Source organism: Zingiber officinale, chromosome 4B, assembly GCF_018446385.1.
Source record: "Zingiber officinale cultivar Zhangliang chromosome 4B, Zo_v1.1, whole genome shotgun sequence".
In the NCBI taxonomy this organism is placed as follows: Eukaryota; Viridiplantae; Streptophyta; class Magnoliopsida; order Zingiberales; family Zingiberaceae; genus Zingiber; species Zingiber officinale.
This window is the reverse complement of record NC_055993.1, coordinates 92,643,702-92,662,106: the sequence shown is the minus strand read 5'-3', so window position 1 is coordinate 92,662,106 and position 18,405 is coordinate 92,643,702.

Sequence of the window (18,405 nt, the reverse complement as noted above, 5' to 3'; positions counted from 1 at the left end):
TCCTTCGGCCTTGTCCATATTGTTGGGTCTTCCTTTGCCAAGAGGCTCCTCACCTCCGGGACTTCATCCATTGCCAAGTCACACTTGACTTATGTTGCCAAGACTACATGCTTGGACTTACACCACCAAGACTCATTCTTGGACTTTCCTCATTTGCCAAGATCACACTTGGACTTTCCTTGTTGTACCTGTATCCTGCACACTCACAATGCATATCAAATACAACAATAAACCTAACTTAAACCTTTGCCCAAACATCAAAACCTAGGGCACCTAGATTGCTCCAACAATCTCCCCTTTTTTGATGTTTGGCAACCTGTTTAAGTTAGAGAAACATAAATGCAATACATATGCAAATAAATATGCAAATCAACTCATGCATAAATAATGGAACCTAAATCCCTAGGCTCCCCCTTCACCTAAGCTCTCCCTTGAGCTAGGATTTCCCGCAAAGGTAAACTTCTCCCCCTTTGCCTAAACAATCGCTCCCCCTTCACCTAAGCTCCCCCTCGAGCTAGGATTTCTTGCAAAGGTTTATAGGTTTTCCACTTAAACCTAAACTTCTCCCTCTTTGCCATACATCAAAAAGAGCTCCATCAATATCCTAATTGTTGAAAACATGTCATCCAAATTGACTCTAAACTCATGTATTTATCTCCCATGGATCTCATACATTTAAACGAGTTGACACGGTCAAGAACAACGTTGAAAAACACTTTTAGGCTGATATCAGTCGACTGAACTAGGTACCAGTCAACTGCCCCCTTTGATTTCCACTCACAGAACCTTCTGTGTTCGAAATACACTTTTACCAGTCGACTGGTATCGGAACCAGTCGACTGGCCTCATCAAAATGAGCTTACAGAGACATTTTGTGCTCAAAAATATTGTTACCAGTCGACTGGTAACTGCACCAGTCGACTGGTACTCTTTTTGGGCAAAAATCAACCTTTTTTACTTACTTTCAGAAATGCGCCAAAAATTCCACAGACCTCAAAAAAATTTCAAATTTTGTGGAGAGGTCTATTTTATCCATGTCTACTTGAAAAAAATATATATAAAAAATATATTTATCACCTATCCCAAGATTGACACAAAATTCAAAACTAGCTAAATAGTTCAATTGAACATTGACCTAAAGTCCTAGTTTTGGCTTCCTCTTGATGTATCTTCCCATACTAAAGCACAATACTTCCCTAGCATGGGTTTATATGACATCCATACATCAAAAACTAATTTTTATACAATATGCCCCCCCAATGTCATATTTTCATGCATGAAACACATTCCAATTGTGCTAACCCACTAGGTTAGAGACTTAAGTCCGTCTCCTAACCACTTGGCATATTTGATAATCCATCTATCATGGGTCCCAAAGGCTCTTCCTAACCTTAGGTTAAGAACCTTAGGAATCTTAACCTTAGTCACCTCCCTTGGTGACTCATCCACTATGGCTAGGCCACTTCGGTGCACCTCGGGTGACACTTGCCCTACTAAACTCACCTTCTTAATCTTAGACACCTTGTCTTTGATTAATTTCTTCTTTTCCTTAATCTTGGACACCTCATCCTTGCTATAATTATATGCTACCCTAGCATATTCCTTCTTATTGGCCTTGAATGACTCTCCCTTGTCCTTGGTAACACCTCCCATACCAATGTCATGTGCTACCTTAACACTTGACCTCCTTTTGGTCTTGGAAAATATTTTTATGTTTTCAAAGAGTAACTCCCCCTAAAAACATGGTCAAACTTCTATCATTGCACCAACAATGACTTGGAGTTTCTAAATAATTAGGAAAACTAAAACTCGAAGTTTTGAGGTTCAAAATTCAATAATGAAACTAAACCTCAACCGAAACTTCACTTTGATTTTTCTTAACCAATTCATACTTGTTTTCATTATGAAAACTCATGTAGACATTATTTAGGGAACACTTTATTAGGGAAAAATAATTTTCTATGAAAATACTTCCTATTTTAAAAGATTGACACAAATTTGAAAACTCTTGAAAACTTCAATGTTTTCTCCTAATTTGTGTCTAACTTTTCAATGATGATTACTATCAAAAGATAATCTTCACCAAGGTTTTTCAAAAACATTTTGAAATCATTTTCAAAACCAATATCCAACCACGTTCTTTGGGCTCAATGCACATGACTTGTATATTAGCTTTCCCAATGATTGGAAGACACATAACTATGTGTTTTGATGAACCTAAAACTCAACAAAATGCACTAAATCAACATCTTGAGTTTTGTTCACCATCTTAATATCTCACTTGTATCTAACGTGTATTAAAACACATACAAGTCACCTTATATTTTTTGTGAGATGTATATTTGGTCTTGCCCCTAAACTAAGGGATCATGCATCTCTATCTAGGCATTGCAAAAATCATGATCATCCATCTAGGATGTCACTTGATATGATCCCTCTTGTTGAGGCACTTCCATACATAATAAATGTCTTTTGTCCTTAATTACAAGGAAATTGACATATTGCATGATGAATAATGGCATACATCAAAATAAGTAATTTTCAAAAGTAAAGCATGCTATAGCTACATGATGTATGTATGACATGACATGGCATTTTTATATTTTTCATAATAAAATGTGAATGCTAAATATGATGTCATGGCATATGATGGGCAAACAATCATGGCAAGTTAGCATAAATAAAATTTACCTAGATTACCTATCTAAGTATTCTTAACCCTAGCTAACTCAAAATTTAACCCTAGATTGCCCAATTTCATCAAGAAAATGTCAAACCCCAACTTGACATTTTTTTAATTTCTTTCTAAATTTGTGTCATTTTAAATTAAACAAATTCCTCAAAGTATGACACATTTTACTCTTTCCAAGAGTAAATGAAATCAAATTAAGACTTAGATTTGCCTTTAACCTTCTAAGAAAATGTCAAAACCCCAACTTGACATTTCTTATCCTTTTCTAAATGTGTCAATTTAAATTAAGTTCAAAACCTCAAAGTTTGACATATTTTACTCTTCCAAAGAGTAAACATCTTACATTATGACCTAGATTTTTCTTTAATTACCCTAAGAAGATACCAAAACCCTAATTTGGTATTTCTAATGTTTTTCCACATTGTGCCAATTTAATTCAAACATAATTACTTAAGATTTGGCACATGTTACTCTTTCCAAGAGTGACAATTTGGATTAAGGTTTACATTTCCCTTAATTCCATAAGAAAATGCCGGATTCCAAATTTGCCATTACTTTTCCTTCTCTCTAGTGTGTCAATTTAAATTAGATTTAACTCCTCAAATTTTGACACATTTTGCTCTTCAAGACTTTAATCACATTTGATTAAAGCATGAGTTTTCTCTTAATTCCTTAAGAAAGTATCAAAATTCTAACTTGATTTTTCTTATACTTTTCTTAAGTGTGCCAAGTTAGATTAAATTTAACTCTTCAAATTTTGTCACATATACTCTTTCAAAGAGTAACCCTACAATCCTTTTCATTTTCAAAGGTTAACAATAACCTTGAAAATGCTCTCAAGTGTCAACTTTAACAAGTTTGGGTTAACTACCCTTCAAATTGGAGTTGACACTCTCTAAACCTATCTAGGGTGTAGAGAATATGCTCCTAGGAACCTACAACCTATTGGTGCTCCTTGGATGCTCTAGGTACTCACTAGGGATGACTTCCCTATATACCTTCCTAAGGACCTTTCTAGGCTTCTTAGAAGCCTTGGTCACCTCTACTAGGTCACTTCTAGGAATAACTTCCCTTGTAACCTTCTTTGTAACTTTATTAGGCCTTTTTGGAGCCTTAGTCACCTTTACTAGATCAACTTTAGGGATGACCTCCCTTGCGACCTTCTTTGTGACTTTGTTAGACTTCTTAGAAGTCTTAGTCACATTTGTCTTGTCAAAAGTACTCTTAGGGATTCCTTCCCTAGTATCTTTGACTTGACCTCTACACCTAGGGTTGGCCCCATAGTTATATAGAACCCTATGAAAGGACGAAGTCACATCCTCCTTGGATTAGGTTTGTATCCCAAACCCCTATCGCCATTGGATGGCTCTTGTCTAGCTTTTCCTAGATTATGCTCATTTTGACCCCTAAGCATGCTTTCCAATTCTTGCTAAGGTCCTTTCTAAATTATCAAGTCTTGTCCTCAAGACTTGATTTTCACTCCATAAATCCCTAGATTTTGGAATCCTTGAGCATTTCTATTTTTAGTCATATATCTAAAATCCTTAGTGTTATTGCCTAAGTTGTTATTTACCTTCCTAACCTTAGGTGTGGTAAATCTAGCATGAGGAGGAATATATTTGTCCTTAAGGTTATCATGCCTCATATTCTCATGATAAATAGCATTAAGATGATAAGAGTTATTTCTAGCATGCTTTTTATCATGTGTCAATGGAATGGATTCATTAAATGATACCTTGGTTTTTACCTTGGAAGCTCACTTCTTCTCCCACTTCTTCAAGTGCACCAATTTCTTGAGCTCTCCTCTCCTTGGGCACTTTGTGTGGTAGTGACCCCACTCACCACATGTAAAGCACCTAATGTGCTTCTTCTCCTTCTTCCTCTTCCTACAACTCACATTAGTTTCTAAATTAACTTTAGTGAGTTTAGGGTTTACCTCCTTTACCTTCTTGAGCGAAGGACACCTACTCTTGTAGTGCCCCATCTTACCACACTCAAAACATTTGATGTGGTCTTTTGTGCTCTTCTTGGTAGTTGAGGTGGAGGGTTGAGCTTCCAAGATCTCCTCTTCCTTGGATTTCTCTTCTTCCTCTTCACTTGAAGATGTGGATGATTCCACTTCTTCCTCCCTTGAAAATGTGGATGATACCTCCTCATCTTCCTTCTCCTCCTCAGATGTTGAACTCGTGTCAACATTCAATTGGTCATTCTCTTCTTGGACCAATGAGTCCTTCTCCTTGGGTTCCTCCTCTTCTTGGATTTGTGTAGGACTATCATGAAGAGCAATTACCTTTTTCTAAAGGTCGTTTGCATTCTCGTACTCACATACACTCAAAATTATGTTAGAGGGTAATAGATTTAACAAAATTTTTGTTACCTTCTTATCCGCCTCTGCTTGTTCCCTTTGTTCCTCGGTCCAATATCGAGGTCGGAGGCACTTCCCCTTTTTGTCCTTTGGAGGCTCAAATGGGTCACTCAAGACAACCCATTGGTTCCAATCCATTTGGAACCATGTTTCTAACTGCTTCCTCCAATAATTGAAGTCTTTTTTGTCGTACGGAGGTGGAATTTGGATATTTCATCCGAGCGATCCTCCAGACTCCATCTTCTTCTTCCTCTAGCTTCTTGCTCTCTTGGCGGTTAGTCCGTAGAAGAGCTACTTCGCTCTGATACCTATTGTTGGGACCTTGACGTCCGCTAGAGGGGGGGTGAATAGCGTCTCACCCAAATCGATCGCTTCCTATAATGTTAGTTCACAGCGAAAATACAAAAACAAATACTAACAAGAGAAAGCAAACCTAACACGTTGATTTAACGTGGTTCGGAGATAAAGCTCCTACTCCACGGCTGTCCATAAGGTGGACGATCCCGATCCGTCGGTGGATGATTCCCCGGAAAACCTCCGGCTAGCTCAATCTCTTTGTTGGTGGAGAAACCTCACCACAAACACTTGAATACAAGCACACCAATCACACGAAGGCTTGGGAGAATCTAATATGCTTTAACCAAATCTATTTCGTCAATCATGCCCAAGCACCTCAAGCTCTATTAAATAGAGCTCGAGAGGAAAACACTAAGCTGTTTTCCCGCTACTAGTCTACTAGTGTATGCACCAGTTGACTGGTCCTTTAAGTGAAGCCGACTGTTACCCAACGTTCGGCTACCAGTCGACTGCTACAGTGTACCAGTCGACTGCTACAGTAACCAGTTGATTGCTACAGCGTCATAACAGTACTGCTACAGTAAATCCTAAAAACACATAGCATTTTTCCCTGAGTACAATCACTCAGCACTCATCCTCGCCCCGACCAACCTAGACCTAGCCTTCTAGCCTCCTCCATCAACCTCGCATCTCTTGGATGTCTCCCCATCCTTCACGTCTTGCCTTCTGGAGCTTCCTTCGGCCTTGTCCATATTGTCGGGTCTTCCTTTGCCAAGAGGCTCCTCACCTCCGGGACTTCATCCATTGCCAAGTCACACTTGGACTTACGTTGCCAAGACTACATGCTTGGACTTACACCGCCAAGACTCATTCTTGGACTTTCCTCATTTGCCAAGATCACACTTGGACTTTCCTTGTTGTACCTGTATCCTGCACACTCATAATGCATATCAAATACAACAATAAACCTAACTTAAACCTTTGCCCAAACATCAAAACCTAGGGCACCTAGATTGCTTCAACACTGTGAACATGATCTCTGAAGTCAACACCAGTCATGGAAGATAAAAAGGTCCTTCCATAAATTTTGGACTCAAATATTTTGCAGGAATTGAGGCTTCCATGATGATGCTTTAGTAATCAAGCGAGGCTTTCATTGCTAATTATCGAGTAAAGATAGTGTTTATTGATATTGGCAGTTCTGTCAAATTTATTTTCAAAATAGCTTTCGATCAAACGTAGCTAGATGGGAAGGAACTTTATTTTATACATACACCTTGTATGGTTTCACAGAGCACAAAGTATAACCTTTTGGCCAAATTAACCTCTCCCTTTCCTTAGGGGAGGAGACACTAATGCGGACAAACGTCCTTTATTATCGTAAACACTGCCTCTTCTTATAATGTTATACTAGAAGGTCGACAATAGTACCTTTCAAGCGGTAGTCTATACTTTTCATCAAAAAATTAAATTTTTGGTTGGAAGCTGAGTCGGGGAGGTAAAAGGTAATCAATTGGTGGAGAGGAAATGCTAGGTGGATATAATCCGGGTCGACTCACCCAAGACCCGTCAACTCAAGATACTACTATCCAAGCCGTCTAAGAGGTGTCGATATCGAGACCAGAGGAAAATTATGAAAGTGTGCAAGTTCATTCTGACCGACTAGACGGCGTCACTCGAGTATCTATCAACCTCTCTTCGAGGCTCAAACAATAATTAATTATATGTCTCTCACGCAATCATAATGTCTTTGTTTGGTCATCGAAAAATGTTATAACATTTCCCCAGCTGTAATGGTTCACCGGCTAAACACACTGCTAAGAGTTCTGCCCGTTTGACAAAAAGTGAAAATTCTCACTAAAGCAGGACCAAGTGATTGAGGTGGAGATCGACAAGTTAATGGAAGTTGGGCATATATGATGTTGGATCGGAAAGACGCTAGGAGGGGGGGGGGGGTGAATTACGATCGTCGAAAATTTGATTTAAAAGTTACGCAGCGAAAAATAGAAGCAAGAAAACCAATGCTAACACAAGTTATTTTTACTTGGTTCGGAACCTTCAACGACTCCTACTCTAAGGCCTGCACTCACCGAGTGCTTTCGTTGGGCAATTCACAATAGTTCGAAAATGTTATAGATTTTAAGTACAAGAACTATAAAATGGTGTTACCGACAACAAAAGAAAAGAATCTTGATCGTCGGTTGTCGAAGGAGCTTTTCAACGTTGCAGGAACCTTTTCAGAGCACCGAGTAGAAGAGAAAGTCGTAGCAATTGTTGTCCTAAAGCTCCGGGGCGAAGGCCTTTAAATAGGTCTATTTCAGACACCTAGAACCCCTCCGTGTACTTGGACCACGTGGCTCAGCCAATTGACGCGCTCCATGTCAGCTTGTAGATAATTCTTCGGGTCCGAGCACCTGGACCGAGTCCAGGCTCCTAGACTGCCTGGGCGCTTGCGACCCCTTCTGGGCGAGCCTAGTCCGAGCGCCCGGACTGCTTTTCTTCAGCTTCTCCTCCTACAAGAAAAGGTTAGTTCAAGAAATCGAAAAATATATTTTACCCTGCAAAACAGAGTTAACACAACATAATAAAATATGAATATTAATTAGATCATGTCTCCATGAGACCAGGATTTAGTCAAGATTTCAGCTTAGGTTTTCCAAATTGACCTAAGCTGGACTGACGCCTATAGTTCCCTCAACGGGAAATGTGTCATCACTGGATCTCTCCTCCAGTTGCTTACCTTCACTTACTACTTGCAGTCACTTGACTTGTCTCTAACCCACCAGGTCTTCCCGCCAGTTGTTAGGTCCACAGACCCAACTGGACTTCGGTCGGTTGTCAGGTCCCGCGGATCCAACTAGACTTCCTAGATATCAGGCCCCGCAGACCTATCTGAACTTCATACCAATTATCGGGTCTCGCGGACCTAGCTGGATTTCAGCCTAGTGTCAGGTCTTTCAGACCAATCAACTCCTGCACACTTAGTAGAAAGGTTAGACAACAAAACACTCTAACTTTAGACCCCTTGTCATTCATTAAAATATGAGTTGGATTATTAATGCAAATTGCAACAACATACGAGAGGTTTAAATCTCTCTTTTAAACCATTGTGGATGGCTACAAAAAAAAGAAAGATTTTAAAATTAAAATATCTCTTTTAAATCCCTTTGTGGATGGCTATAAAAGGAAAGTTTTAAAATTAAAATCTCACTTTTAAATCCTTGGAGGATGACTATAAAAGGAAAGATTTTAAAATTAAAATATCTCTTTTAAATCCCTTGAATGATGACTATAAAAGGAAATATTTTTAAAAAATAAAACTCCCTTTTAATTCCCTTGTGGCCGACCCCTTGCTTGGGCACCAAGCAAGGCTTGGCTGGCCACCTCTTGGGCTCCAAGCAAAGCTTGGTCGGCCCTTGCTTGGGCACCAAGCAAGGATGTGGCCGACCCATTACTTAGGTAAGAAGTGGACTTGGTTGGATACGAGGCTTTATACATAGAGGCTACAATAGGGACCTAGAGGAGGAATTGACTTTGGCCTCCTGATGAGCTTGAGCTTCCTGTGTTTAACCCGAACACCCAACTCAAGTTCATCAATAATAACTCATATCATTAAAGAGTTATTATTGAACTACCGCACCAATCCCATATTACATTATGAGCTCCTTCTTACCATGAATGTGTTAATCTCCATGTGTTTATCTTCCTGTGTTTAAGATATTGAATGCTCATTAATTAAATGAGTTACTGACAACTCACTTAATTAACATCTAGCTCCAAGAGTAGTACCACTCAACTTTATTGTCATGTCGGAACTAAGTCCACCTGCAGGGTTTACATGACAATCCTTATGAGCTCCTCAAGGGGCTATCATCATCCTAATAAATAGGGCACAGTTTCCTTCTATAATCAACAACACACCATATAAATAATATTATTTCCCAACTTATCGAGTCTATTGATTTAACGAATAAATCTCACCCTTTGATAAATTAAAGAAATAAATACTAAGTACATGTGTTTGTTATTATATCGGGATTAAGAGTACGCACATCCATAATAACATAGGTTCTGTTATTTTATGTAGTCAGTATAAAAAGAAACAATCTCAAATGGTCCTGCTCAATACACACATAGTGTACTAGTGTAATTTTATAGTCAAGATAAACTAATACCAAATTACACTACAACCATTCTAATGGTTTGTCCCAATCCATCTTGGTTGTGAGTTACTATTTATAATTTATAAGGAACTGATAACATGATCTTCTGTGTGACACCACACACTATGTTATCTACAATATAAATTAAATGGACAACTGGATTTAACTAAATGCAGACATTTGACAAATGTGATTCTCATTTCAAAATAAATGTTTATACAAAAAGTTAGGCTTTTAGTATCCATTCTAACAAACAAATGAGGTGGGTAATCCTGTTGAGATGGTGGTTTAAGCAAAGGGAAAAACCGAGCCAACCTCATCTTCTTTGGCACCCCATCTTCTTGGCCTCCCCTGACTTCTTTGACGCCCCGACTTCGTGGGCACCCAGACTACTTGGACACCTTGAGTCCTTGGCACCACAACTTATGGGACGACCCCAACTCCTTGGCATCCCAGCTTCTAGGATGCCTCGACTCCTTGGAACTCCATATTTTTAGACAATTGTCTTCTTGATACTTACATAGAATTTTAGATTATTTCAGGAAAAAAGACAGTAATCATATAGATCTCAAATTATTTCAGAAATAGGATAATAATCGTGTAAATCTAAGATTATTTTAGTAAAACGACAATGACACAAATAAGTCTTGAATTATTTAAGGAATTAAATAACGATAACGTGAAGATTGGGACATAGCCTCTTCCGATGTCCAAGGTACATGCACAGATATACACCTAAACCCTAATATTACTATTGTTCTTCTTCTTCATTCTCTAACTTGAGTATCGGAGTGGCTACGCCGGGAACCTTCGGCTATCATTCTTAACGCTTTTCTCCTTGTTTACTTTCCTTTGTTCAATGTGGGACTTTAACCTTACAACCCAACAGATTCACTCGAAGAACTAGACTCTATTACAGTCTTATAGGGTAGGTTTGGTTGGGGGTTATCCTTGATGATCTTGTCCGAGCACTGATTCGACGGATGCTGGGGGCGTGGCACGCTCCGCTGTCTCCGGCTGGTGGTGTAGATCTCCGGCAAACCTGCAAAGAAGCCGAGCAGGGAGGGGTTTCCCGGCGACGGCCCTCCAACGCTCAAGTCAGGCAACGAGAAATGAGAGAGGCAACGTAACTGTGGCTACCGTGAGAATTGTGCATACCTTCATCGACGTCTGGGGGTCCTTATATAGGACCCCGGGGAGGCGCGGGCACGCTTCTCTATGCATGCACGCTTCCCCAAACATACCTTAACAAGTCCCTGTCAGAAAAGTACCTCTGGCGTCATTCCGCAATCGTCCGAGCATATCCCGGATGTGACGGTGGAAGCTTCCACCGTATGATCCTGTGTACTGCTCGGCCGCCAACTCTGCTGCCTGTCGGCGGCAGACGTCTCGAGGATGATGTTATCCCCTGTCTCCTTTGTCCTCTTGCGCTTCCTGTCTGTTTCAGGGCCGAGCGGTTCGGCCGCTCGGCGGGCATATCACTTCTGCCTCGGTCGTATGCTCGGATGAGATTGCTCCTGCCTGTCTTCGTTGCCTTGTGCCCCGGCCGAACAGGTAGCCCGCTCAGCCCTGAAACCATTTTACCTTGAGCCTCGGAAACCCGACCCCTAGTCGGGTTGTCTTTTATTCGGCTCGGGGGATTCCCGGTCAATCGTCCATCTCATTCCTGTCGGTCGGGTGACCGGTCGGCCCTCTCAGTCCGGTCGGTCGGGTCTCAGGGTTGAATCTCTTGACCTTTGACCTCCACATGTCGTTGACCTTCCGCCAATGAGGGTCCCCCGTTCTTACCACTGGATCACATGCCTCCCCCTCAAGTCTACTCGAAGGAGGCGCTAAGTACGACTGGCTGGACTGCCGGTCGGCCTGAGTGACACCGCCCTGCCACTCTGGAATGTTCCTCCTCACGGCCGCTCGGCCTCTTCCGAGCGCTGGCTTTGCTGCCGTGTCGACGGTCAATGCTGACGCCCTTCAGATCTCCTCGGGATTCGTGCAAATCCTCTCCATTAAGATCGCGCACGCGCGCTGTGCGCCGTAATGACGCTCATTAAATGCGCCCCTATGACATGGTGCCACGTGGCGCCTCCGTTGGCGTCATCGTACGTCTCAGCGATGTGTCCGATGGGACATCAACAGTTTGAAATGAACGGCCCGATGGGGGCCTCGATTCCTGTGACCTGCATCCGATGGTCGAGGCTGATCGGGCCCGACCTTATAAAGCCTTCACCTTCTTCCTTCGCCGCACTTTTGCCTTCGCGTGTCCCCCAACCTTCCTCGGTGCTTCAGCGTTTCGGCGATTCCGAGTCCCCTTGCTCCGACGATTCCCCGCCTCCTTCCTTTGATCCTCCGCTTCTTTGTAAGGTTCTCCCGCCTTTCTTCCTTTGATCCCTGTGTGTTCTTCGCGCTCTTGGCCGCGTTTCGTCTTTTGGTTACTGCTTTGCTCCTCTCCTTGCTTGCTCATTTGCTTTCCCTTTCAATTTCTACTTCCTCCATTGCTCTGGCGATGACAAGTTCCTCTCAGCCTGCGGACCCGGCTCTCGACCCATGGTATACCACCATGGAGTCGCGGTTCGATCGGCGCGATGCCGAGAGCCTGTTTAACGCTTTTGATATCCCTTCCGATTTTGAACTGATTTTACCTTCACCTTCCGCTCGGCCGCACAAACCACCGAGCGGCACCTTTTGTCTTTTCCACGACCAATTCATAGCCAGTCTACGGTTTCCCCTCCACCCCTTCATTGTTGAAGTTTGTAAATTTTTCGGCATTCCGCTCGCCCAATTGGTTCCCAACACTTTTCGCCTCCTGTGCGGAGTCGTGGTCTTATTTAAGATACACAACATTCCCCTCCGCCCGGAGGTCTTATATTATTTTTATTATCCTAAGCAATCCGAGCCGGGCACTTATCTGTTTCAAGCTCGGCCCGGCTTAGTCTTTTTTGATAAGCTGCCCTCTTCCAACAAACATTGGAAAGAGAATTTTTTCTACCTTCGTGTTCCCGGGTGGCTCCCCTTCCGTACGAAATGGCAAGTCGGACCGCCCGTCTCTCCCGAGCTGAAGAAATTTAAGACCTGACCGGACTATCTTCAAGCAGCGAATCTGCTAGCCGGTCTGGAGCTTGACATCAACAAGCTCCTACCTGAAGGAGTGATGTACATATTTGGCTTGAGTCCGAGCCGGACCCCCCTTCCGAGCAGCATTGGTAAGAACTTCACTTGTACGTTTGCCTTGAGTTCTAACTGATTTCCTTCTCTTTTCTTTACAGCGAATATCGTAATGGAGTCCGCGCTGTTCGAAATTTTGAAGAAGAAAGTTGCCGCGCTTGAAGCGGCAACGGCCAAGGAAATGGAGCAACTGGGCATTGCTCCGGTCGGCTCTCACGAGGATGAGAGTGAAGCGTAAGCAGGGGAGTCGGCCGCTCAGGCTTCGCCTATGGATGCGGCTGGCGCTGCAACTCCTAGCAAGGAACCATCCGTTCGGGAGGAAGATTCCAAACCGGAGGATGAGCTCCCGCTCGACAGGAAAAGACGGCGAGTTGAGAAGCCTCTCCGTTCGGCAACCTCCGCGGTGCAAGCGTATGAGCAGATAGCCACCGCCTCTCAACGCGACAAAGTACCATCGGTGGAGGCGCTCTCCTTCGACCAGACTCCCTCTCAGCTGGATGCGCCCGCGGCGCCAATCGAGGCAGTTCCGGTCAGCTCCCTTCCTCCGGTACCCCGCCGAGTCCTCCGCTCGAGAATTCTATCCACCATGTCCAGCCCGGCCTCTGACCCTTTGGTGTCCGCTCAGACGACTCCAGGCCGGCGCCTCACTGTTAGGGCCACTCTGCACTTCCCTACCGAGGCGTTCATGGCCGAGTCCGATCGGCCGACGACCCCCGAGCATATGATCACTATGAAGGGGCCCCTTGCGAAGATGTGGGCGGACGCTGGGCCCGTGTGGCCATGATACCGCTCGACAAGCTAGCTGACATCTCCATGCAGCAATCCACAGGGGTAAGGTTTATTTCTCCTTTATGTAGTTTTCCCGATCGGCCTTTTAACCTTTCCGTGTTCATCAGCGATGGGTGGAAGAGATTGCTATCTCCAACCGCTTGGCAATGGTGGAGGACGAGCTGAAGAGGCTAAAGAGTCAGGGCGGCCCGTCGTCTTCCCGAGGCCCTTCTTATGCCGAGTTGCAGAAGGAGCTCGACAAAACCAAGGATCTGTTAGAGGCCGAGAGGAAGAAGACGGTCGACCAGGCTTACATGTTGGACCAACTAAACAAAAAGGTCAAATCCTATGACCGCAAGATTGAGCTGGCCACCACTCGGAAGAACACCGCCATCACTGATCTGGAAAAAAAGAATGTAGAATCCCAAGCTCTGGAGCAGCGTGTGAATGAGCTAGCCGAGCTGCTAGAAGGCGAGCAGAAAGGCCGCTCGGAGTAGGTGACTAAGCTCAAGGACGATTTGAAGGACCTGCAGGGGGCTCTTGATGCTTCCCGTGCTGCCTTCAAGGAGTACCAAGAGGCGAAGCTAGGCCGCGTTGCTGCCTTGAGGCAAAACTACATCCGCTCAGCGGAATTTGTGGAGAAGGTGTGTGACCGGCTGGTGATCGCCTTCGAGTTGGCCATCACCACCACGGCGGACTATTTGAAGTCCAAGGGCCAGCTCCCCGACTCCGTGGTCATCCCCGCTACAGAGCATGCGGTGGTTCTCACCACCATCCCAAAGCATATTTTTGACTACCTTGAATGAAGTATCTTCTGTAATTTTACCGATCGGCTAGACTTTCATTTTCATGTGACATCTGTAACTTTTAAATGCTATCTTTAAATGAATGCCCGCTCTTGCTGTGTTAACCTTTCATTTCGAGTTTCTTTTAACTGTGTCGACCGGTCGCTTGACCCTTTTTCCCGCAGGGAATTTTTAAATTTCGCCGATCGGTCAAACGACCTTCCAATCTCCCTGGGATTTCTATGAGCTTTTTGCTTAGTGTTTTTCTTCACTATGTCGATCGGTCAAACGACTTTCCATCTTTCATGGACTTTCTGCTAGTGTCTCGCTGAAGTGCCTCAACGCGACGCTGCCTCATCTGGTGGGTTTATAGTCGCTAGTCCGACTCTAGAGTTTAACGTCGCCGCTCGACGGTCTTCCGGCCGGAGGGTTTATAGTCACCGATTCGACTCTAAGATTTAACGTCGCTGCTCGATTGTCTTCCGGCCAGAGGGTTTATAGTCGCCAGTTCAACTCTAAGATTTAACGTCGCTGCTTGACGGTCTTCCGGCCAGAGGGTTTATAGTCGCCGGTTAGACTCTAAGATTTAACGTCGCTGCTCGACGGTCTTCAAGCCGGAGGGTTTATAGTCGCCGGTTCGACTCTAAGATTTAACGTCGCTGCTCGACGGTTTTCCAACCGGAGGGTTTATAGTTGCCGGTTCAACTCTAAGATTTAACGTCGCTGCTCGACGGTCTTCAGGCCGGAGGGTTTATAGTCGCCGATTCGACTCTAAGATTTAACGTCGCTACTCGACGGTCTTCAGGCCGGAGGGTTTATAGTCGCCGGTTCGACTCTAAGATTTAACGTCGCTACTCGACGGTCTTCAAGCCGGAGGGTTTATAGTCGCCGGTCTGACTCTAAGGTTAAACATTGCTGCTCGACGGTCTTCAGGCCGGAGGGTTTATAGTCACCGGTTCGACTCTAAGATTTAACGTCGCTGCTCGACAGTCTTCAACATTGAGCCCGTGGCTCGGATAATATACACCTGGCCGAACGACACGGGGTCTTCGACATCGAGCCTGTGGCTCGGATAATATACACCCGGCCGAATGACATGGGGTCTTCGACATCGAGCCTGTGGCTCGGATAATATACACCCGGCCGAATGGCACGGGGTCTTCGACATCGAGCCTGTGGCTCGGATAATATATGCCCGGCCGAACGACACAGGGTCTCCATCACGCCTTCATGCAGTTACCCGCTTGGCGCACAATGCTCATGCCTTTGCTTCGTTCTTATAATTTTCATTCCTGCAACCAAAGGCTACAGCTAAACGGAATATTCATGAAATATATTACATCGGCGCACCTTTCATCCGGCCCGATAGGGCTGGAGGTGGTTTGCACTCCATGGTCTCTCCAGTCGCCGCCCATCCTCATCCTCTAAGTAGTAGGCTCCCGATCGGAGCTTCTCAACAACTTTGAAGGGTCCTGCCTAGGAGGCCTCCAGCTTGCCTACGTCCCCGACTGGCTTCACCTTCTTCCAGACCAAGTCACCCACCTGGAATGCTCGGGGAATCACGCGGCGGTTGTAGTTCTGCTTCATTCTCTGCCTGTAGGCCATCAGCCGGACGGAAGCTTTAGCTCGCTCCTCGTCGATCAAGTCCAATTCTAGCTGCCTCCGCTCAGAATTATCCTCGTCGTAGTTCTGGACCCAGACGGACTCTACGCCGACTTCGACTGGGACGACCGCCTCGCCTCCATACACCAGGTGGAACGGTGTTACCTCCGTTCCTTCCTTAGGGGTCGTGCGGATGGCCCATAGGACTCTCGACAACTCGTCCACCCAGCTTCCTCCCATGTGGTCAAGTCGAGCCCGAAGAATTCGGAGGATCTCCTGGTTGGCTACTTCAGCTTGACCGTTACTTTGGGGATACGCCACAGACGTGAAGTGTTGCTCAATGCCATATCCCTCGCACCATTCCTCGAGCCGCTTTCTGATGAACTGTCGCCCGTTGTCCGACATGAGCCGACGCGGAATGCCGAACCGACAAATGATGTGTTGCCAGATGAATTTCTTGACCATCTGCTCGGTTATCTTGGCCAGTGGCTCAGCCTCCACCCACTTGGAGAAGTAATCGACTGCCACCAATAGGAACCTCCATTGTCCGGTCGCCATAGGGAAAGGCCCTACGATGTCCATGCCCAATTGGTCGAACGGGCAGGACACTGTAGACGCTTTCATTTCCTCCGTCGGCTTATGAGAGAAATTGTGGTACTTCTGACAAGAAAGGCATGTTGCGACAGTCCGAGCGGCGTCCTTGTGTAGAGTTGGCCAGAAGTATCCGGCCAGCAGGATCTTCCTAGCCAAAGACCGGCCGCCCGGATGACCTCCGCAAGATCCTTGGTGTACCTCCTGGAGAATGTACTCGGCGTCTTCCGAACTGACACATTTCAGCAAAGGTCGAGAGAACGCCTTTTTGTAAAGCTGATCTCCGATGAGCGTGAACCGTCCGACTCTCCTCCTCAGTAGCTGGGCTTCCTCCCGATCGGACGGCATGGCCCCCGAGCCCAGAAACTCCATGATGGTTGTTCTCCAATCGCTCGGGAATGTGAGGCCTTCCATCCGGTCCACGTGCGCTACCAAGGATACTTGCTCGATTGGTTGCTGGATGATGATCGGCGATATCGAGCTTGCGAGCTTGGCTAACTCATCTGCCGCCTGGTTCTCCGTCCGGGGTATCTTCTGGACCACCACCTCGGTGAAGCTGGTCTTGAGTTTTTCAAAGATCTCAGCGTACAGCCTGAGTCTTGCGCTGTTTATCTCAAAGGCGCCCGAGAGTTGTTGAGCAGCTAGCTAGGAGTCCGAGTGGAGCACCACCCGGCTGGCTCCAACATACCGTGCGGCCTGCAATCCAGCTATGAGTGCTTCATACTCTGCCTCATTATTTGTTGCCCGATAGTCCAGCCGGACGAACAAATGCATCCGCTCTTCGTGCGTCGAAAGTATCAGGATCCCAATTCCACTTCCGAGCCGAGTGGACGATCCGTCCACATATACCTTCCATGTAGCTTCGGGCTCGGGCTTTTGTACCTCTATCATGAAATCTGCCAAGGACTGTGCCTTGATCGCCTGGCCGGGTTGGTATTGGATGTCAAATTCGCTTAACTCCGTCGTCCACTTGATGAGCCGTCCGGATGCTTCAGGGTTGAAGAGTACCCTTCCCAACGGGTTGTTCGTTATCACAATAATGGTGTGCGTGAAAAAGTAAGGGTGCAACCTCCGAGCGGCAAGGACCAAGGCGAAAGCCAACTTCTCGAGACCAGTGTAGCGAGACTCGGCATCCTTTAAGATATGGCTTAAGAAGTACACAGGTTGTTCCTCGCCGTTCGGCCTTACTAATGCCGAGCCCACAGCATGCTCGGTCAAGGATAAATAAATGCGGAGTGGCTCGCCTACGACTGGTTTCGCCAACACGGGTAAGGAATTCAGGTAAGTCTTCAGTTCCTCGAATGCCCGATCGCACTTCTCGTCCCATTGAAACTTGGTAGCTTTACGCAGAATCTTGAAGAACGGCAGGCTCCGGTCGGCGGTCTTTGAGATGAACCTTGATAGCGCCGTTATCCGACCATTAAGACGTTGTACCTCTCGAAGATTTCTGGGAGGCGGCATGTCTTGCAATGCCTTTATCTTGCTGGGGTTCGCCTCTATGCCCCGCTCGGTCACGATGTAACCCAGGAAGCGCCTGCCTTTTGCTCCGAACAGGCACTTCTGAGGGTTAAGCTTGACTCCGTATTTTATTAATGTATGGAAAGTCTCCTCCATATCCGCATAGAGATCTACCGCCCGGAAGGACTTGATAAGTATGTCATCCACGTACACTTCCAAGTTGCGTCTGATCTGCTCCCTGAAAACCTTGTTCATCAGACGCTGGTAGGTAGCTCCTGCATTCTTCAGCCCGAACGACATTACATTGTAGCAGTAGGTGCCGTCCGCCGTGACGAAGCTGACCTTCTCCTGGTCTTCTCGGGCGAGCGGCACTTGATGGTAGCCTTGGTATGCATCCAGCATGCATATCAGCTCGCACCCGGCCGTGGAGTCTACCAGTTGATCGATCCGGGGCAAGGGGTAGAAGTCCTTCGGGCATGCCTTGTTCAAGTCCCGAAAATCGATGCAGACTCTCCACTTGTTGCC